Raw genomic sequence first — 22,997 nt, forward strand, 5'->3', positions numbered from 1 at the left:
AGAGAGAGAGAGAGAGAGAGAGAGAGAGAGAGAGAGAGAGATCTATTTTAATATCCCTCAAAGAGAGAGAGCAAACCTTCTATTTTAATATTCCTCAAACAGCTCAATGGCTGGGCTATTGTCGGAAAAAATAGGTTGCAGCGGTGGAGTCCCAGTGGATTTTCTTGCTGACAGGTCCTGCGAACGTGAGACGTTCTAGGGTTCCAGAGGCTGGAGGCATTGGCGACAGTAGACGCCAAAGACATGAGAAAGTCCTTGGTTCCAAAAGGGTTTATTGTCATGGCGGATGGTGGATGGATCTGGATGTAACCCCCTGAAACTCAGGGCAGTCCTGAGTTAAATAGGGAGGGAGAAACGGGGAGGTTCTGGGAAGAATCCTTAATTTGCTCCGCCCTCTGGCCTTCATTAGTATGTAAATCCCTAGGGCCTGTGACCTGTAGTAGCTCTACCTGTGCACTTTGGGAGGGGCTGTAATGGTTTATGTGGCTGAACAATGTAGGTCTATGGAGACAAGACTGCATGTCAGGACTCTGGGTTCTGGGGACTTGGCCAAACACCTGCCTTTTCTCCCTTGGAGTCTCCAGGTTCCAGGCCCATGCCCAGCCATGGACCAAGATACTCTTACGCAGTCCCACAGGCTATCACGAAACTTACACATTGCTAATACCTCCCCTCCAATATTCCTGAGTTATTACTTACTAAAACCTATATTCCATCTTTGTTACCCCAGACCCAGTCCCGTAGCCCTCCTGGGCCCAGATCCCCAACTCTTACATGTTGGCAGTCTCTCTGTCTCTCTGTCTTACACTTCTTAGGCTTAGACCTTCTCCCTTCCCAGCGTGGTGTCTTCTTCCTCCTCCTGCATACTTTGCCTGGAAATCCTAAAAGTCCTTCCTCTGCCTCTCTGCCCAGACATTGGCTGCCAGCAACTTTATTTACCAAACTTTATTTATCAAAGCCAACTGGGGACAGGGACCCTCAGTATCCTACATGTGGATGTGTGAATTCCCATCTAGTTTCGGGAACCCAATTAGCATAATACAAGCAATAAAAAAAAATCCACAACAAGTATGCTGCTATTCTGTCCTGTTTCACAAAGTTAAAGCTAGTAGAGTTACAACACATTTTTACATTAATAATAGTATGCTGTAAAACTGGCATAGGTAGAGCTTTGCCACTCTAGCTGATTATCTGAGTTTAGTCCCCACAATGCACATTGCACATCAAACCCTCAGTGTAGTGTACCATCCATGTGTGAGTCCAGTGCTGTACTCAGTGAGCTGAAGCCCTGTAAATTCCTGTATGAAAAGCAAGCCTGTGACCCCTGAGGAATCTCCCAAGTTTAACCCCTGACCTCTAAACACAAACACACATGCAATCACACACACATGCACACACTCACAAACACACACAGTCACACACACATGCACACATATGCCCATGTACATGTGATATGTTTAAAAGATAAACATTGTATAGCAAATTCCCATCTTAGGAAAGATGTACCTCACAATGTGATTTATCCAACATAAGAGCGTGTGGGTGTCAACTTTCAGACTTTTAATTCTAAGTTGAACACTAGTAATGAAGTATACTTTATGCATTTCATATTTCAGCATCTATTTTATACTTTATTCAACATCAGCTATATCAGCTTTCAAAGTTGATTTAAGGTGGGTATTAACATTCCCATTCGATTGAAAGATGAATATATTAAAAACTTCCTACTTTAGTATGAGATTTGTCTTTACTGTTTTCATTCATTTTAAGTGGTTATTATTAAAAGGAGGTAATTCCTAATTTCCTTTTTATAATCGATCTTCCCTAATAAATTGATTTCCCTTGTGACATCTGCCTATCTGCTTATTTCAGCATTCTGCCACTGACTGTTACCTGAGTATGTGTTTAAATTGTGCCATGGAGACACACAAGCCTGTGGAGCTAGGATGATCACACCTGATTGAATGTGTGACCATAGAACATGTTGCCTGGTGGGAGGATGAGTCCTTTGTTATTAATGTCTTATGTAAATAGGCCGCTGGGCCCTAGAGGATACAAGGATCTCACTGCAAGTGACCATCTACTCGGGAACAGTACACTCTTCAGGTTCCCTGGTGCCTAACCTGATTGTGGGGTGTGGACTGAAGCACAGGCCAGTTAGCCTGAAGTTGGCAGAGTGCTGAGTATGCGAGCACATACGAGAGTATTTAACATTGTTTCATCATTTTCGAGGGAGATAGCAGAAATGAGGTCTCTTACATCCAGGCTGGCCTTGAATACACTATGTAGCCAAGGATGCATTTGAGTTTCTGGTCCTAATGCCACTACCTTCCGAGTGACAACAGGATTACAGGGAGCAGCACCACACCTGTTTTAGGCAGTGCTGGGTATGCTAACATACACTCTATGTGCTAAGCTAATTCCCATCCCTTACAATTATCTGGAGCATGATAGGGAACAGAGAAGTGAATGATGGGGTTGTAGTTAAGCATTATAAGTCCATGTAATTTCATCTTTATCATTTATGATACATACATAGAGAGATGATGAGAAAGGCATCCAAGGTGTGATATGTACCCAGCAAGATTTAATGTGGACTGTGCCTCTACATTGTCTGCTTGCTCCTGCTGTTATCTTCATGGCCTGTGGATTGGGCTTTCTGTCCTGCTTGGGGACTTTCCACTGGCAAGCCAAACAAAATACTTCTCTATCACTCTGAGCAACCAGCTTCCCCTGTTTATCTTTCAAGCTGCAATATCAGACTACTCTTTAAGGAAGACTTTCTTAATGTTCTCTATCAACGTTCCCTTGCTAGCTGTTGTAACAATTTTTTTTCCTTTGTAGCATTTACGACATTTTGAATCAAAATGTATAGGATACCACTGCGAAGTATAAATATAGTATCTTGATATTAAGTCTAGCATGCATGCTGATATGTGCATATAGGTATAACTATGTAGGAGATGGTGACTCTTCTTTCTTTGGAACTAATTTTAGATACATCAAAATGTTTGCTTCTTTGGATTTAAAAATAATCTTATCAAGATAGAATTGAGAATGTTTACTAAAAAATGTCTGTAAGACTTTGGCCCTGTTTGTGAACTTGTATGTATTTCTGTGACTAGTTTCATTTTTTTCCATTACTGTGTAAATATTATAGCAAATAAGAATATTTTCCTAAATAATTGGACATGACAACTTGGATAGACAGGAAGTAGGTATGGATCTTGTTTCATTCTTCTCCATGAGAACTGAAGCTCTGAGGAAGAAGCTTTCAGGAACACATAGGATGTCTAGGAGTCCCACTTCATGTGACTGTATCGGAGAGAGAAGGGTGCATTTGGCACACACTCTGGTATTTGTGCGTGCCTAGAGGATGGTGGATCCCATATTGTAAAGGGAGACAGGGAAGATAAATTCAATGCCAGGCAAGACTTGAATTGCCTTCAAGAAATCAAGCTACATTCAGGGAATTAGTGTGTTCAATTTCACTGAGGAAGAGAAAGAAGAAGAACATGGCCTCTGAACTCTATGTGCTAAACTATATTTAGCCCCTATGTTAGTGAAGGCTTAGTAAATTATTCAGGAAGATTATGGCTCCTCTTCCCCTGGAGATATTATGTAAGTACACTAAAGCTCTTGTTTGCTCTGTTTTGACAATGATCTTGCCCTGGCAGAGCAATTGCCATTTTAAATAACCCATCGAGAACTCTTCCGCTTATCTAACCCTGTACTATACATGCTTATGCTGTTGCTACTGTTGCTGTTGTTGTTAATACTCTCATGTGTTTCTGGTGTGCTACAGGTTTTATAAGTTATATTTTTCCTTGCTAAGCCTAGAGAGCTCATTGTGATCTGTTGTGTTACTCTCCAAGATAAAAGCAAGTACTGAGAACTCACATTAACTGAATCAGGACTAGTTTTCTAATCTCTTAGTAGTTTTTAATATGTGATCTGCCAAGAAAGCAATATGCATTTTTTTGTGTGAAAAGAGATTCCATATACGACTATTGGATACAATTAGTTTTGCATATTCTCTTCATTCTTTTTAACAAAATTCTCTGTGATCAATCCAATGTCTAAGTTCCCAAAACCAGATGTTACCGTCATTAAAGTAAAATAATACAATAATACAGTCAAGTCTGGAAAGATGGCTTGGTGGGTAAATAAGGTGCTTACTGTACAAGCATGAAAATCAGATGTCATGTAAATTTATATATATATATATATGTGTGTGTGTGTATGTGTGTGTGTGTAATTATAAATAATGAAATGAGAATTAAGAAGTGGAGAATTATTCCTGGATGTTTACATGCAGCCAGCCTGCCATAGATTATGCTGGACAACAAGAACTCCTGTCAAGGCTGAAGGCAAAGATGAAAACCTGAAGTTGTCCTCCGACCTCCACACACATCTTGTGGCATACCGTTCACACAAGGATTTCAGAGTGTACATTAAGAATGATCTAAAGTATGGGTTGTAAGCCTCAGTTCCATTTCGAAAAGTAACTTATGTGCTGAGCAAATATTTCTCACAGCCAGATGTCTGATTCATCAAGATTTATTTCACCATTCATGTGCAGAGATAGTGAGAACAGAGCTAACATTAGAGGAATAAATTTATTAAAGCTGTAAAACTTTTACCAACACCTTCCCCCTCCGTCTTCACAGGTGAAATTGAGCATTCATTCAGTCATAAGTCATTTATAGCGCACTTTCTGCATGTGAGCTATCATACTGGATTCTGGGGATATATAAATGGAAATCAAGTTAGAGATACTGATAGTCCACAAAGAGGAATAGGAATGTAAACTGATCATTTAAAAATAGAAGATCTGTGATACATTATCAGAACATATCCGCTCTCTGAAGAGCTGTGAGTGAAGAGGGCTCTTGATTTAAATGGTATTAAGGAAAGTTAGCCAGGGGCATGAGTATGTGACAGAGCGTCCTTCTTAATATTAGAAGAAAGATCAATGTATTGTGGGGAAGGAGACTCCACGTGGCCATGAGTGGCTGTATGTAGGGGGTAGAGAAGAAAATGAGAGCAGTTTTGTAAAAAGACAGTAAAGAGGGTAAACTGAGCCTAGGGCTCTGAGGAATTTGTGAACATTCCTATGGAATTTTCTGAATGGAATAGGTTCGTCACCATTTTACTATTTAAAAATGGGATAAGGGACTCTTTAACGGAACTTAGAAAACACGGTGCCAGAGCTGGAGATAGCTCAGCAAGTGCAGCTCTCTGTTCCAAGCCTGACGACCTGAATTCAACCTCTGGTACCTAAATGATGGAAAGAGAAAACGAACTTCCACATGATGTGCTCTGACCACAACGCATACCCACATATATACTCAGAAACACACTCACAACAGATAAAGTGTCTTAATTTTCTAAAAAGGAAACACAACTATAAATACGCTTTATCCTATTTACCATTGGGAACATGACATCATAATAATTTTCATGTAGCCTTAGGGCAACTCTTGAAAGACAGAAAAAATCTACTCTAGTCTTTCTTTTTTATCTTTCTAACCTATCAAGTAGTAACTCAGAATTATAGGCCGATGAAAATGATCTCTAGCGTGTCTCGGGTGGCTGGCAGTTCTGAGCATTTAGATCTAATGTGAACCCAGAAATGAGATATTTCAGTGCAAAGTTCTTTTTGTGAGCTGTCAGGATTGGCAGCTATATCTTCCTCAGAGGCTAAAAGGTTAATTATTTTCATCTAAAGACCTTTCCTCTGTTTTGTTGCACTCAGAAATACATGATTTTTTTCACGTTTTATTGAAACATTGAATGTGTTTTCTGATCTTTTTCTTTTCTCTTCTTTTCTCTTCTTTTCTCTTCTTTTCTCTTCTCTTCTCTTCTTTTCTTTTCTTCTCTTTTCTTTTCTATTAAAAGACCAGAAAGGCTTTATGTTAACATGGCAGTAGTTTTTAATTTTTGTAGTTATCACCTACCTTAAGAAATCATTCCAGTCCTCAAAATAAACTGCAGTGGTATTGTGCTCATGACTTGAAGGATTTAATCTGGTTCTTAAGTAAAAAATGATGCCAAAACAGTACCATTTGGCTGAGACACATGAAATTACTCTGATGGTCTTTAATCCTTTGGTCCTGAGCAGAAAAGATATGTTGATCTCAGTTTTCTCTTAAAACCCCCATGAACCCTCCTGCTGCTCTCTTTCAGCAAGGGGAAAGAATCTTCTATTCACTACTGCTTCTTTTCTGAGTATGATGATCATATTCACAGTTTTCATCATGTTCTTCAACACTGACTCGAGATCAAACAGCTTGACTCTTGGCTGTTCTCAGATGAATAAAATGTCTGTATTGACATTTGGGTTTTATTTAATGTTTTCAATGTGCCAGCATTACCTCTGTGTAATATAGCTGTGTTCCTCATATGTTGCATCTGAATGCATGTACCCCAAGTCAGTAGTCCTGGTTCTCGATATAAAAACTTAGGGCGCCTTTCACCTTCCCATCTCTTCCTTACACATTCAAGAGCAGAGCCTCGAAATACCAGTGTTTTGTTCCACTGTTAAATGGAATGTCTACAACGAGCTCCAAGAGACAAACTTTGCTTCCACATTAGCTGACGGCGGGTGATGTGAGCAGGGCTCATTGACTTGGGCGGATTTAATAATGCCTCCTAGGTTTTACTGCATGACAGCTATCATTAATTTTTTTCCAGTAGCGAGTAAACCACTCGGTGATAATATGGACACACTTTTGATTCTAGGAAAATTAATTTGAAGTGTCCAGTTTTTATTCTTTCTTATTTTCATAACTAAAATGATTAGTTTCATGATTAAAAACACCTCCTCCCTTTTGTTTGGTTTGCTCTGTGGGTCACTGAAGTCCCTTTAGATACGAAAAGGACATAAGGCTGTGTTTGGAAATACTGTGCACTTAGATCTAGAGATCACCAGCACTAGAAAAACGTTTAATACTTAAATTCAGCTTCCTTTCTTCTTTACTTCCTTTCTTCCTTATTTATTTCTCTATTCTTTGACTGCTACTTTTCATGAACAAAAAAAAATTACATTTTAACACTGTATAATGCTGCATAGTATTAAGGTTATGTTCAGTACGACAAGGAGCTACCTATGCCTGTCATTGCAGGTTTTATGGACACATCTTTTGGACACATTGACACCTTATAGCAACAAAGCAGTAATAATTTTAAAAGTATAGTTGATAGGTAAAGAATACACAGCTTCAAAATAAGGTGGGTGGGACCACTAGAACAGCAGATGGTGGCTACTAAGTACACATTGAAAACTAAAATTCATCTTCCTTCTCAGTCTTCGGGAGCATGTAGGAAAGGACACAAATGAGATGTTTACTTAGAGAGTTGAAGTGACTGCATTTATGCTTGGGTATTCTGAAGTTACACACCACCATTGTAAAATAAATGTTTGTCATGGCAGAGTCATCATTTACACCTTCACATTCTGTGCTAAGAACTTTTTTTTTTTATCTCATCCTGTGTGATAGGAAGTAAATATTTGTGGGCCAATCCCAATGTTTTGGTAGTGGGACTTTGGGGGGGGGTCATGGGGATTTCATTGCATTTATTGACATTGGAATGGAATTCTTTTGAATTTGAGCCTGAAATTTTCTCTTCTTGGAACCAGTCACTTCCTGTGTAAAGTCAAGAGGGGAAAGTACTTACCTTTTAGAGACTGTTTCAGCTTTAAATGAAATAGTACATTTCAAGCCCCTTCTTAGAAGCACTTGCAGGAGCTAGCTGCTTGTATTGCCTCCTTCTTATAGTTTGTATCACTAATTCCCCTCATCAGTTTAACCTCACAAGGAAGATTCAGTAATATCAAGAGCAGAATTGCTGGCAGAGCAATGCCAAAGTGATATTGACACTTTGACACCTGCAAACAGTTGAGAAGTGTGTGTGTGTGTGTGTGTGTGTGTGTGTGTGTCTGTGTCTGTGTGTCTGTGTGTCTGTGTATGTGAGAGAGAGAAGGGGAGGGGGTAGTGTAGATCTTGCTAATTAAGGCTTTGCTTTGCTCTTGGCCTGATGGCCTGGTGACATAATAAAGCAGTGGAGAAATCACTTTCAGACTCATGTGAAATTAAAGGAAAATTGCAAGGCTCTGTTGACAAGTAAAAAGGAACTGAATGTGTAAAAGAGAAAAGTCCAGGCCTCTTGGAGTCCATTCTCTGGCATGTGCCCATGCAGAGGGCTGCTGTCTTGCTCACTGAGAGGTGACAACTTATGTTTCTCAGTATGAGTCCTGCCCAGTATCATACGGCCACAGTGACGGAATCAGGGTGTCCACTGCACATACTGAAATTGCTTGATGCCTTCAAATTATTCCATATTATTATGATTTTTAGACAAGTATTTTATTGCATTTTTAAAAGAAATATGATGGAGTAGTATGCTTATACATGAAAAAACATGTATTATTAATGATTTTGTCATTTTTATAATTTTAATAAACTAATTGATCATCCTTTTATATATTTTAATAAAATAATTGGTTATTCTTTTGTATATTTTAATAAAATAATTGGTCATTCTTTTATATATTTTAATAAAATACTTAGTTATTCTTTTATCTATAGTAGAAAAGAGGGCCTTGCTATATCTCCCTGGGTGGCCTGGAACTTATTCTGTAGATCAGGCTGGCCTTGAACACATGGAGATCTGAATAAGACATGCTATAATTACATTTTTAGTTCAATATGAATTATGGTTGAAGAAATTGAATAGATACTCTTTATCTCTCAGTAATTTTATAAGGTACATTCAGAGGACTTATTAAGCATTCTGCCTTACAAAAAAGCACTTCACAATGTTTTGAAAGTATATATTTCTTCATTTATTGATGAGTCATAGTTATCAATTACCTTTTTCCTTTAGGAAAATCGTGCAAAAATCTATTCTCAAGACATAGCAAAGAAAACGAGAGAACAAACACAGCTCTTAAGCACTTTATTTTTATGATTTATTTGGGTCTCTTCAGTTTACTACAGTTTGGTTTTTTTTTCCTTAAAACATACCAAATGCATTGGTAACCAACTTAAAATCTTCATTGTTAAATTAAAATTAGGTTATTTATCCAAACACATCACTAGCTGTCTGGAGATATTTTAGCCTTTTCTTCCCATATAAATCTGCAATACAATTTAGATCATTCCAAAAATTAAACTAAGTGGCCAAGTGAGTGGTTTGGGGTTGTTTTCTTTGAAGCCCTTGCTGGCCTTGAACCTCCTGTGCCCCTCCTTTGTCAGCATTGCTAGGGCCGGGCATTACATGAGGCACATGCTTGGTACACAAGCTGGATAGTTTTTAAATTAAATCCAGTTTTAAAGAACACATGTTACCCTTTGCTGTGTACTCATATTTTTGTGTGTTTGGTTTTCTTTTTGTATTTGCAGAATGCATTCCACAATATTCCCGCAAAGCATTAAAGACTATCAGAATAATATAATATAAGTAGCTATGGTTTGATCTTGACATTCAGTGCTGGAAACGTCCTTGAGCTTCTACTCTTAAAAGACAAATAAACAACAAAAACTTTTCTACAATTCTCCCCAAAGCTTTATATTCAAAACAGGAATTCTTGAAATAGTCACCATTAACATTTAATGGCATATTGAAAGTTTCAGTGGTGTTGAGAGAGAAGGTTTGAATTCATGTATGAAGATAAGTGGCTATGCCCAGGGGATTTGGTATTATAGAAAAGCTTTGTGATCAGGGGAATTATCTATTCTTTTGTAAAGTTTTCTACTTGTTGAGTGGCTGTTAGTCTTTTAGCGATTTTTATTTCCACTCAAGTGTTTCTCCTGGCATCCCTATGTGTCCATAGCTTTTTTTTTTATTTTGTTTTTAAGATCTTGGATGGTGAAAACAATCCAGAAAATTGTGTCTTTAAAAAGAAAAACATCAGATTGAGTATGAGAATATAATATTTTATTGTCTCCCTGTTTTGTAGAAGATGAATAAATAGTTTCAAATGACGCACCCTGGAGGTTAGGACAAGAACAGCATAAGTATACAACTCTTTCCAAGCCCGTCAAGGTATTCATGCTGACCAGACGCTGTGTCTCTCCGCAGGAATGTATGACACAACAAAGCTAATGATAGCATCTTATCATAATTTGTGTATCTCACCTTCTGAGCACTTGATGTGTAGCCAGTTATATTTGTTCTTACTGGGATTTCATGAACTACATACTTGTGGCTTTGGCAGTGTTTGATATGGGTGCAAAGTAACTGCCAGTTATATTATATGCAAATTGATTCCTATATCTAGCCCCTAGCTCACTGTGTGTGTGGCTGCACAGGCTAGAGCAGAAGATTTTTACAATTGAAGGTCTTTGACCGCCAACATAACTGCACTAATTATTTTAGGATATATGTAGCATGTACTAATACATAAAAGTCAGGAAACATCTACTGCTCCACTTTAATAAGCAGGCTAGTAAAACCTATAAGCAACACCCAATGGGAGATGACCCCAGGAGTCAGAGAGCTTGATTGACAGTAAACTCCTGATAAACAGTAATGACTCAGGCTCCAATTAGAGAACTAACTTTTATGTCTCTGTGCCAAAGCAAAAGAAATTTAATGTGCATTTAATGACACCATCTGTTCAACAATGTGACCTAAAAACCAATTGTTTATAAATTAAGCTCAGTTTATGTAGAACATCTCATTTCTGAGCTGGGTTATCAAGTAATCTAAGATAGCAATTCTTCCCATATTCTGAACATACCAGCTACTGACTTCTAGTGCTTTTTCTATCTTGAAGAAATCTATATTGATAATTTTTATGTTCATATCCCTCTGATTTCCTGACACCTCCTTTAAAGGGAAAATTGCTTCAAGTTGTTATGTTCACTGGTTTCTTGCCCTGGAGAATCTCTCTCTCTCACTGAAAATGAAAATACTTTAAGGATCAAAAAACAAAAGACTATTCATAACATGTGCCGTTAACTTAGACTACCTTCTTGAGAAAGTTTAAATTATTTTCCAGTACCCATCCTAAGTATTTCCTTCTTCCTCACCTTTGTTCTTCACCTTTGTTTCTAGCAGGGGAGGCAGGTGCTCAACCAGTCCTCTTCTGCCAATCTGTGTCTTCCAAGAACGTGCCATCTTGTTACTCACTTTGGTATCTTCCTGCTGCTTCTCACGATCCATATTAAGACTACTCTAAGAAGATGGTCTCTCAGGTTTTTATGTCCCATAACTAAATTCAGACATCATTTTTATAGGTAGTCTTTAATGTTAATGAAGAAAAATATACGAACAGCAAACATTGCGGACTTATGTTGCAGGGACTTGCTAGTGGCCAAAAGTCATGCACTCATTCAGCCGAGTGTTTCTCAGCCCAAGGCATATTGGTCAGGAAGATGGTGAACATAAGTAAGTAAAAAATATATGATTTTAGATGGTGAAAATGCCACAAGAGAAAAAAATGTAAAGGTAAATGAATAACGGATTTTAAACAAGGTAGCTTAGTCAGAGTTTCTATTCCTGCACAAACATCATGACTAAGAAGCAAATTGGGGAGGAAATGGTTTATTCAGCTTACACTTCCACATTACTGTTCATCACTAAAGGAAGTCAGGACTGGAACTCAAGCAGGTCAGGAAGCAGGAGCTGATGCCGAAACCATGGAGAGATGTTACTTACTGGCTTGCTTCCCCTGGCTTGCTCAGCTTGCTTTCTTATAGAACCCAAGACTACCGGCTTAGGGATGGTACCATCCACAAGGGGCCCTCCTCCCTTGATCACTAATTGCCTTACAGCTGGATCTTATGGAGGCATTTTCTCAACTGAAGCTCCTTTCTGTGTGATAACTCCAGCTTGTGTCAAGTTGACACAAAACCAGCCAGTACAGGGGTCAAGAAAACCATCATCAAAGAGGCATTTGAATATTGCCCTAACTAACTGAGGCAAGTGGTTACTAGAACACTTTCAAGACAGAGAAGTGCAAGTTCGAATGCCCTGCCTTGGGCAAGACAAGTGGCTGTGGAGTTTACAGAGTGTGAACAAAGATCAGACCAAGAGGAGCAAGTCACTATCACTATCTGTAGGGTGGAAGTTATCCTGAAGACTCTTCTCCCCTGGTAGTCACTGAGAGTTGCGTACTCCATTATTATATGATATGCTTGGCTCTTTCTGACAACTGAAAATGACAGGAAAAGGGTAAATATTCTATTCTGCTTTAATTTTTCAGGCCATTTCCCTAAATGCCTCCAGGTGATTATGACTAAGATCAAAGTTAAAACAAGTGGTCAGACTCTAAATACACCTTGGAGGAAGACTGGAGAGAACTGACTGCAATGAATTATCTGTACCAGATGAAAGAAAAATTGGAACTGTTTTCCTGAGAGGATCCCATGTTTTCAGATTGGGTGTTGTGTGTGAAAGGCTCAACAAAACATCCATGTTGGGGTGCCTGACATGCAATGGGATATGAATCTGGAGCTGAGGGAACAGTCCCACTGAAGACTGATACTCAGAAATGCTCATGTTCCCCAAGCATAAACACAGGCAGTGTAGGCTGATTTTACCTTCTGAAACCACTGTGGGAATTGACTATAACTCTGTCATTTTTTCAATGAAAAGTTCCCACCATGACAAAAGCATCTAGCCATGCTGTAGAAAAACATCTTTGTGGAGAAGCATGTAAAATGTCCTCACATCACCTTGTATATTTCATGGGCTTCTTTTTCCCATTGATACATTATTCTGACCACATTCAAGCTGATTTCATGTATACAGGGGCCTGTGTTTGCATCACAAGGGGAGTTGAATGAGAAGGGTTATGTCTTCTACATCACCCACATTTAAATCCTAAGCAATTACTATAGCCAATTTGGCCTCTCTGTCTGGCCCATTGATATTTACTTGTGAATATTTAATGAAGATAATTGTTACTAGGAACTGATCTTACCATTTATCCTGCTATAAAAATGTATATATTGGAATTGGATTATTTATTACTTCAGTACTTCATAAAAATGATTTAATTGTGATCTAGTTTATGTGAACACAACATATGTACATTTAAGGTAATAGGTTACATGATGATATAAGACACTTGAACAGACAGAATGAATGGAAGGCCCTACACATTAGGTGAAAGGACTGATAAAAGTCTGAGCATTATTAGATGGGCAGGCTAGAAGAGCTTCAAGAAGCACTAAAAGTCTTTGCTAGGGAGGTCTACAAGGAGAAATATGTTCTAATGACATGAAATGGAACAGACAGTGGTACTCAGTGGACCCTTTGCCTAGCTTTGGTGTGCAATGAAAGACTCAAAAATGCAGGGGGGATGGCAGAAGAGATAACACTAGTCAAATAATTTGGTTTTTAGTACAAGAAATGGTTTTTGATGTATTTGTTTAGCTTGTGAAATCTCCAGGTTTTTTTTCCCCCGTTTAACTTGTTTTTCACTAATGGTGAAAATAGTAAAGTATAGACAAGGAATAATCATAATGTTGTTGTCACCATTATAAATATGGAATTATAAATTTAAGACATTTTTCTGGTTTAAAAAATAAGTCTGGTCGTCAATGCCGCTCTGCAGGTCTCTGGTAGGGCCGGACTCTGCATTCCTAACAGTGCTCGCTTTATCCATTTTCCCAGGTCCTCCATGTCCACCTCTTCTTCCTCCTATCTGTTCCATTAAAGGTCCAGAAGGTCTCCCAGGACCTCCTTGTCTTCCTCTACCAAAGCCACCTTGGTCCATGCCACAGCCACCTCGGAAGCATCCTCTGTCTCCACCTCTGCCACCTCGGAACATTCCTCCAGGACTACCATGGTCCATGAGTCCACCTCTCCTTCCTAGCATGCCACCAGGGCCACCTCAGCCACAATCACCACCCGGAGGGGGAAAGAGTGGTGGGAGGAAGCCCTCAGGCTTAGGGGCCTTACACTGGTTGCATTCTGTTCTCCAAGTGATGTTCTGGTTTCCACAACCCGGACTCGACACTGCCTGTCTCCAGCTCGATGCTGAAGATTTTCCCTCTGGAGCCTCGGGGCCCTCTTGGAGGGAAGCCTCCTCTGTCTCCTCCACGGCCTCTCATGCGACCCATGGGTCCTCCAGGACTTCCTGGGCTACCAGAACCTCCACAAAGTGGTGGTGGCATCCCTCTGCCCTCACGAAGTGGCCTGGGGTGCTGCATGCTGTTCATTGGAGGCTTCTTTCGAGCAAGAGAAACTTTAAGTTAGCTTCCCTGAAAATATTTCCCATCAAACCATTCCACGGCAGCCTTGGTGGTTGGTGGATCTTCATAGGACACTGTGGCATCACCTTCAGGCTTTCCTATCTCCTTATCCAGATAGATATGGATCAGGGGTTGTCCAGTTCTCTTTTTCATTTTGACAACCCCATATGCTTAAAGAAGTCTGCCAGATCATCTAGGGTCACATTTATCATTTAATCCTTGCACATAAATTGCACTGTTGTCAGAGTCCTCATTGGGATCTATAGGAAGGCCTAGATCAAGATCTGGTCCTTCATCCACAGGTCCACCAGGCTTATTGGAGCCACCTCACTCTCCAGCACCCATTCCACTGAGTCCTCCTCCCCTCCCACCTCTGCTCATCCCTCCGTGATCAAATCCTCCTCTTCCCTTGCCCCAGTATTCAGGGCCACTCAAGCTCCGATTCTCTCCTGGTCTGGAAAATACTCCAGACTCTTGCCCAGAAACACCCATGCTACTAGGATGGTCCTGTCAGAATGAACTCTACTGCCTGTAGCTGTTGCTCTGTTGCCTATATTGACTTGAAGCCTGGCTGTAGTATCCAGTCTGAGGGGGGTAACTAGTGGGAGGTTGCTGCCCATAGATGCTTTGTTGACCATACTTCTCTGGTGTCCGTAGCGGCTTGGCTGCATAAGTGTTCTGCTGAGAGTAACCACTCTGATCGTAACTAGTCTGCTGTGAAAATAAGTAGCTGGCAGGAGGAGGATAAGATGGAGGTACGGTGACTGGCTGCATTGGGTAGCTTCCAGGTACCGGGGGATAACTGTAGTTACTCTGCCCATATCCTAGGCTGGGTTGGTTATAACCCCCTGTGCTACATTAAGGCTGACTAGTCTCAGCAGGCTTGTTACCATCCGGTAGGTCTTGTAGGTGTGATGGCTGCTGGCTGCTGGCCATAGGCTGGATAGGCAGTCTGAGTGCCATATGCAGACTGGGCTGTGTAAGAGCCTGCGTTGTGGTGACTGCAGCAGTGGTGGTGTCATAAGCCCCAGTGCCATCTCTTTGGACAGGCTGGCTGTAAGCCTGGGGGCCAGTTGGAGTGTATAACCAGTGGGAGGTTGTTTGTAAGAAGTTGTGTATGCAGTCTGCCCATAGGTGGCAGTGGTCTGAGCCTGGGTATAGCTGACATCAGTAGGTTGCCCATGGGTTCCATAGCTTTGATGCCCATATGCCTGGGTGGTCTGTGCATATCTTTGAGTTGGCTGTGCGGTGTAAACACTGTAGCCCTGCTGGGCTGCAGCTTGGCCATAGGCACTGTAATTCATGAGTGCCATTTTCTCTCCTTCCTTCTCGCTCTCTCCTCCAGGAAATTTTGAATGGATGAATTATATATAAAATCAGCATTTTGGAAGATCTGCCCAAAGAATGCTCCAATAACATTGACAGGAACAAGCATCCTTAATGGCTCAGGTGTGAAGAAGTGACAGGAAATGAAGTGACTTCAACTGTTAGAGCCAATGCACTTGGCAATAGATGAGGGTCCTGTGGCAGACTGCACAGCCAATGACACTTTCAACAGTATAGTCCAGAGACACAACTTTGAGATGCTAGGAAGTTAACAGGAACACTCAGTGAAAGATGATGGTGTAGCTAAGTGATGTCCTGTGTCCACAACCAGATAGGAAGCTACAGACTGTGGAAGTCCCTGGCCAAAAGTTAAGCCGATCTGATTTAGATGACGAAAGACCATGATTTAAAAAGTAGCATGTGGATAAAGAAACATAAAATAATTCACCAGTGTTTACACTTAACACACATGTTCTACATGATCACTGTTCGTCCATAACCACACAAAACAAATAATATTTAAACTGTCTTCTTATCAGGATTTTGCATGAAGAAACAGGGAAAACATGTTGATCATCTTTGGGATTTCCTCTGGAGCCATGTAGAGCCATTAGTGATATAAGGGAAAATGTCTGCACCAAATACCTTCCATAAAATAGTCAGTGATACCTAATTGTCTTTTACTTATATAGCTTGAGTGGATTTCATATTCTGTCAAGGCCATCACAGTGAGCACTGAAATGGCCACCCAAGCAGGCTCAAGGCAGGGCTTGTTATGTAACTTACTGCAGAACATTTCTTAAAATCCGGCTGAGTGCTTTCAGGATTCGTATCATGATGAATGCATTTCATATTTCTGGAATATTCCATATCATATAAAGACCTTAGGTAGATACAGGACATAATTAGTTTAACTGTTATCAAAAGATACTTATTTCTCAAGGAAAAAAAATAAAAAGATAATTGTTCCATACAGGTGGGAGACTAAACTTTTGGAGTTAGGTGAAAATATTGGCCTCACCTAATATTTACTAATGTTTGTTCTGCATTGTCTCAGAGTTTAAGATATCAGACATAGATAATACAGCAGTGTTATGTTGTTTTTTAAGGTAACAGTATCACAAAACAGCTTTAGTTATGGTTTTATAATCAGTGCATTATTAACTCTAAGATAAGCATAGTTACTTCTCTAGCCGTTAAAACAATTTTATCCTTCCATTATTTCAAGAGAACATGATTCTTCCATTTTAACATAGGCTCCGCTCTGCCAGGTGGAAGTTAAAGAGTTCATTATTCTTCTCTCTGTCAATTTCTTAATTTACAAATGAGCTGAAGCAATTAATGCTTGCAGGTTGCCTGTATTAATTACAGTCTCAGGCAGATTTGCGAGCAATTTTGTAATTCTTTTTGTCACATTTTCACTGTGTTTACTATCTCAGCTTGATGCTTGTTGACATACTGATTCATGTTTTGGTGAACTAGATAAGTTTTATTCATCTGGAGGAATGGGTATAAAGAGGTCAGATCCTATAAACATGCGAACGTTTCGAGTGTGTGCAGGCCATATATCTAGTTTTAATTTAATCTTTGAAAATGTCGAGGGATTTCTGCAGCTAAGCTGTACAAATCGATAAAATTTATAATCAAGGCTGTCTAATCTCTAAACCTAATATAAAACCTCACAGCTATTGATTATACGTGAAGGATCCGGGTGCTGTTAATCATGCATGAAAGCGCAGAATAAATGGTGGCTTCAGAAAGGAAATGGACTACGAATCACCGGCTGCACAGCCCTTCACCCCGAAGCAAGCACGCAGCCAGGCATTTGTGTTTTATGAAATCAAGCTGTGTGTTAAAGTGCTTCGACGGCTGTGATCACCTTTGAAGTTTCTTGTCCATGCTAGCTTTTTTCTGTAACTCAGAAGTCTCTTTTCTCCAGATAGGGGATTGATGCAGTTCAGTGTCTTTGATCAATTTCTAGAAGGAACGGAAGCATAGTACATTGTATACTAAGCTGACCATTATGCTGAAGGGCAAAGTGGGATGTAACATTTTTATGGTTAATTTTGATGGGAGGGAAGAATTCCAGACAGTCTCTGCCCTTAGAATACTGTATTAGTTATAACACAATGCCCAGCCATTATAATTGATTGATTCAGTTGTGTAGTTTACCACTAAAGAAGTTTGGATAAGGATATGTGTGCCAATTTATCCCTTCTTTCGGGTTCAGTCTCTCAGTGTAAAGATATTTGGCCTATAATGCAGATTGGCTTTTATAGGCATCATGAACTCACTGATGTACAAAGTTAGAATATTTCACTGAGTCCCATGTTGCAGTGGTGGAGAAGGTTCCTGGGAAGCCATTTAGTCAAGGTGTATGTTATGTCATTCTCAAGTGCTATTACTTCAACATTGTTAGTTTTTATGGGAACAATTGAGAAATTAACCTGCCCTCAAAGAGTCTTTGGAAAGCAGATAACATGAATCAGTTTGTAAGTCATATGGTTTTGTTTTGCTTTGTGTTGTTTTGTTTTAAGCTAAGAGGGTTTATTAGAGTTTAATAAGAAAAACTCCTAGGCAGGTAAAGTGTGTATCTCAGCAGGTGTGCAACAGAGCGGAATGGAAAAGAGAATGGAGAGGCAAAATGGAAAAACGAAACAAAAACAAATAAAACACCAACCTAATGAAAATGCCATAGTATTTGAGTTAAGACAACAAAGATGTCAGCCACAGGGAGATGCAGCCACGTGATGGGAGGGTCCCTTACAGAAAGAATGAAGAGCAGAGTGCTCAGGAAAGCATGCTTACATGCTTAGAACAGAGATTAAAAAGAAAACATACATTTTTCTAAGTAATTCAGAAAATTAGGTAGACTTCATTTCTGGGACGGAATAAGCTCCTCTGCTGGGGGAAGGAATTGTAAGCGTAGACTATGGGAGTATATACCACATATTATATAAGATCTCGTCTACAGTTTGTTTCTTTCTTTTTCAGAATTATTTATTTATTTTATGTATATATGAGTACACTGCAGCTGTCTTCAGACACACTAGAAGAGGGCATCAGATCTCATTACAGATGGTTGTGAGCCACCATGTGGTTGCTGGGAATTGAACTCAGGACCTCTGGAACATCAGTCAGTGCTCTTAACCACTGAGCCATCTCACCAGCCCTACAGTTTGTTTCTTAAGAGTAACAAAAACTCACTATTTTGTTAAGTTTGCCCTAATGGTAAAAATTTTATAAGAAAGCTGAAGATTGTTTCTATACTAATAGGTGATATTATTTTCCTTAAAAATCTCTCTTTTGAATTTTTCTTCAAATATAGGCAGTTACCTATGGGAATTGCACTGAAGTTTTATTCAGGTCAAATGTGTGAGAGACAACATAAGAGCTGACTTCAGTTGCATAGTCTCACACACCGGAACTTCAAAGGTGTAAATGAAACCCAGCAAAGGGTTTCCGTTAGTCACAGTTTGTAAACTGGGTCTATTTGAAAGATCTGAAAGAAGATATTTTATTGGAAAAGAAAGACATTGTCTTCTTTTTAATTCATGCCAATCTTTTTTTTTTTTAAAAAAAAACAAACTGTTTGCTTAGTATTATTAGAAGGAGGCCTTAATGTGTGCAGTATGTGATGGGCTCTAGAGGCCGGAGACAATGGCTTGTCTTGTAATGGAACGATATGCTGAGTATGGCTTTGATGACACCTGGTAAGTATGACTGGGACTCTGCAGGATTTCTGAGTGAGCCAGACACCTTCTGTCACTGTGTGTCCCTTGAGTCTAAGCATGTCACTTCAACCACTCAGCCAGAAAGCCAAAAGAACTGACAGTTGCTTTGTGATTATTCCTGGTCCTGAGGCTTCCTAACGTTACAGCACTAATCAAGTCACCCCCTCAACTTGCCATTAACGAGACTTGACCCATGGGAGGAGAGATGAAATTATTTGGGCATGGCTAATGATGCTGTAACATTGAAAAGATGTGAAATGTAAAACCTTGATCACGCTCAGTTCTTGCCATGAGAATAGGAACAAAGACACAGATACTTGAGGTAAGAATAGAAAATGCCTTCTTGCGATGACACAATTTCCTTTCCCAAAGGACAGCTCTATTTTTTTCTTATTTATTTATTTTTTAATTTACTTGTGTTCCAAAATTTCATCTTGCTCCTATTTTAGTTCACACTGGCAAACATCTCCTCTGACAGAAAATTCACTTTCCTTGTATTTGTTTTTATAAATGGAATAGAAATTGTGTTTTGCAGTGAGCCTCTAAGGTTTCAGATGAAAAGACATCCAGGAGCAAGCAGCTCCTGCCATGCTTCAGTGTACCTAGTCTGTGTACATCATTGACAAGATCTTCCTTTTTGTTTTCTCCTCATGAGCTTTGGGATATCTTCTATTTTCTCTGACTGACAGCTGGATAGAAAGTTTTATCATTAAAAACTGATTCTAGGGAAACGCGACCCCTGTTCTCTTATGGTTGCTAAAGCGTCTGTTTTCCTAACCCCTTCAGAATGACTGGAGATCATCACAGCAAAAGTATGTTAATATTGACCTGTCTTGTACCAAAAGAAAAAGGAAGGAAGCCAAGAAGGAAGGAAGGAAGAAAAGAAAGGAGAAAAATATATTATTGAAACCGAGAGTGTATTCTTTCTGAAGAACAGTGGCTCAAAGTGTCAACAGGTCCCCTCTGTCCATGTGGCCTTTCTTTTTTTTCAACCATTTGGGAAGAATCAAAATATTTTTTTCATTTTATCCTATCAAATTGAACTCAACAAGTGACATAACTTTCTGCAGATGTAAATATCTGCTTTGATCTGTTTAAAAGAAAAGTGGAAACAATAAAGTATGACATCTTTCCCCATGAGCTAATTATCTAAAACTGGCTATACAGTTTTTGACATGCCTTTATAATTATTTTAGATATAATATTGCCTTTCTTGCAATAGTAGCTAAGAAATAAACGTACAATAAATGCTAGAAAGGATAGAGAAAATTGTAAATGTTGCTGATCAATATTTAGCCAGCTAGGTGGAGCCTCTAATGCTACCATTTCTTACTGCATTAAGAAATATTAGCCTTGTTAACCAAGGCTGGCAGCTTGAGTCTGGACTCTACTTTGATCCCACTCTTCGTTGTGATGGACTGAGATAACAATTTCCACAAGTTTACCTCACTCTTCTCTACATGCACTGTGATACATGTATGCAGATGCATGCACTGAAAAAGGAAGTGGAAAGACCTAATAGTACAGAGATCTACCTGAATTCATAGGAAAGGAAAGAAGAAAAAAGATTTCTGCCTGTTTGTATGCGTTGTCTCTGTTAAGAGAACTCAAGCTTCCTCTGACAATGGTTAGACTTCAGAAAAACTGGACTTTGCATTTCTTTCCTGTTCTTTTTTTCCTCTGCTTCCAGTGCTGTTCATGGCACATCAAAGTGCACGCACTCTTAGGATTTCCCAACACCTCTCTGAGTCCTAAGGGAACAGTGTCTATCCAGCCTTACCTGTTGGTTGACAGTGTTGGAGAGATATGTCCAGTGAACAGTGATTTCAAGAAGAAGGTGAATGGTCTGTTAATGCTGACCATGCACTGTTTCTTTTACCACCTCAATGTGGAGGAGTGCCTGACTCACCAATCTTTTACCTCAAGTTAAACCATTGTTTTTCTCTGTTGTTATACAAAATGAATAAGCTACACTGATGGATCTGAGAGTATAGCTCAGGGGTAGATTTCTTTCTAGATATGCTGTCGGCCTTGAGTTTGATCCTTTGACCAAAAAAGACGAAAGGAAGGGAGCCACACGGATGGATTCTAAGTGGATAAACTCATTCCCCTAAGCTGAATTCTTACTTGTTATTAAATCATCATTCTTTTTTAAGGTGCAAGCACGTGAGCGCACATGCGTGCGCACACACGCACACACGCACACACGCACACACACACACACACACGCACTCACACACACACGCCATGGGTATAGTGAGTATAGCTATTATTTTCTTACAGCAAAATGGGTACAATTATTGTAGAGATGTGTAACGAGACCGAGTTTGTTACAAAAGTAGACTATCATATCTTCAAATTGTAGAAACAAATTGTGCAGTTGACAAACCCCAAGGCCAAGGTAATAGAAGAAAATACCTTATGTGACTTTAGAAACAAAAGTAGCCTTTCTGTTACTATTCTGTCACCCAATTAAGTCTTCTATAGTTGATGTTTTATATACATGTATGTACATACATACATACATACATACATATATACATACATAAACACCAATATACACATAGAGAGAGACACACGTATACTTTTTGGAATCTCTTCTCTTAATGTAATAAAATAGTTTTCTAACATTTTTACAAATTTTTTTTACATGTTTGTTTTTTTTTACAAAGGGTTGTTTTTTTTCACATGTGAAAATGAATCTGAGTTTGTAGTACTTGGGTGTTTGGTGTATTTGGTTTGTTCATTTCGGTTTAGATGCAAAGCAGATTCACAAAAAGTCTTATCATTGAGGAGCCAAATTGATGGAGTATGATTGAGAGCAACTTGTTACACTAATTTGGGGCTCAATTAAAAAAAATCAAACAGAAATAACAAATCACTTTTCTCCATTCTGAGTAATATCAGTGAAACATGATATTAATTTTTTAGGAGCTCAGGTTCTTAAGACAATAGAAAACATTGTCTAGCCATTAGTGACTATTCAAATAAAGATCTGGCTGCATGGTTGGATGGCTCCTTAATCTCTAAGAAGGTGAGCTCAGGCCTGGGGAACATGGACAAGTATTTTAGACTTGGGTGGTTCGTAGCAAGATCACACTGGGATGTGCAGAATACCACCGAAGAATAAATGCAGCAGGAGTTTGAAATATATGCTGGATTTTAGTGAACTTTCTTAAGCTCTTTCTTGAATGAATAGGTAATTATAAGTCATTACCACTCTCTTCCTTTCTAATCCCATGGCCCTTCTCATTCTCTCTAACACACTATTTTTATATTCCTGTTTGGTTTCTCTCTTTCCCTCAGTCTCCAACCATTTGCTCCACACATTCTCTTTCCCCTGTATCCACTCCCTCTCCATCTTTTACCTTCAACTTTCATCTCTGAAGGTTTGCACATACCCCTTTCTTTTATGAAGGTAGACACCAATGCCTCTATTCAGACTTCTTTTTCAGAATGCCTCCCAGTTATTTAAAACACAAATTTCTTCAATTATTGCTTCTATGCTTTACTTTCTAAAACATAAATTAGTTCAATTATAGCTCGTTTGCCTTACTTCCTAAATTAGGACATGGCTAAATGGATCTGCACATTCCTTGTTTCTAGTACTCTTCATGGTTAACAAAGCAATAAGTAAATGATATTGAATCACTATATCATTTCACCTCTTAATTGCAGTATCTTGATTTTTTTCCAAGAGCACCATATTTTCTAAGGCATTCTGTCT

General features: G+C 39.2%; 1 protein-coding gene and 1 pseudogene across 5 annotated transcripts in view; one reads left to right on the forward strand and one right to left on the reverse strand.

Annotated features, from left to right (window-relative positions):
* The window catches only part of Ptprk (protein tyrosine phosphatase receptor type K), a 499,167-nt gene that overhangs the window by 356,193 nt on the left and 119,977 nt on the right, over positions 1-22,997 (forward strand). The gene's annotated exons all lie outside the window — the stretch shown is intronic.
* LOC114620330 lies at positions 13,554-15,523 on the reverse strand (annotated as a pseudogene).

Source organism: Grammomys surdaster, unplaced genomic scaffold (genome assembly GCF_004785775.1).
Source record: "Grammomys surdaster isolate TR1022 unplaced genomic scaffold, NIH_TR_1.0 168, whole genome shotgun sequence".
Lineage (NCBI taxonomy): Eukaryota > Metazoa > Chordata > Mammalia > Rodentia > Muridae > Grammomys > Grammomys surdaster.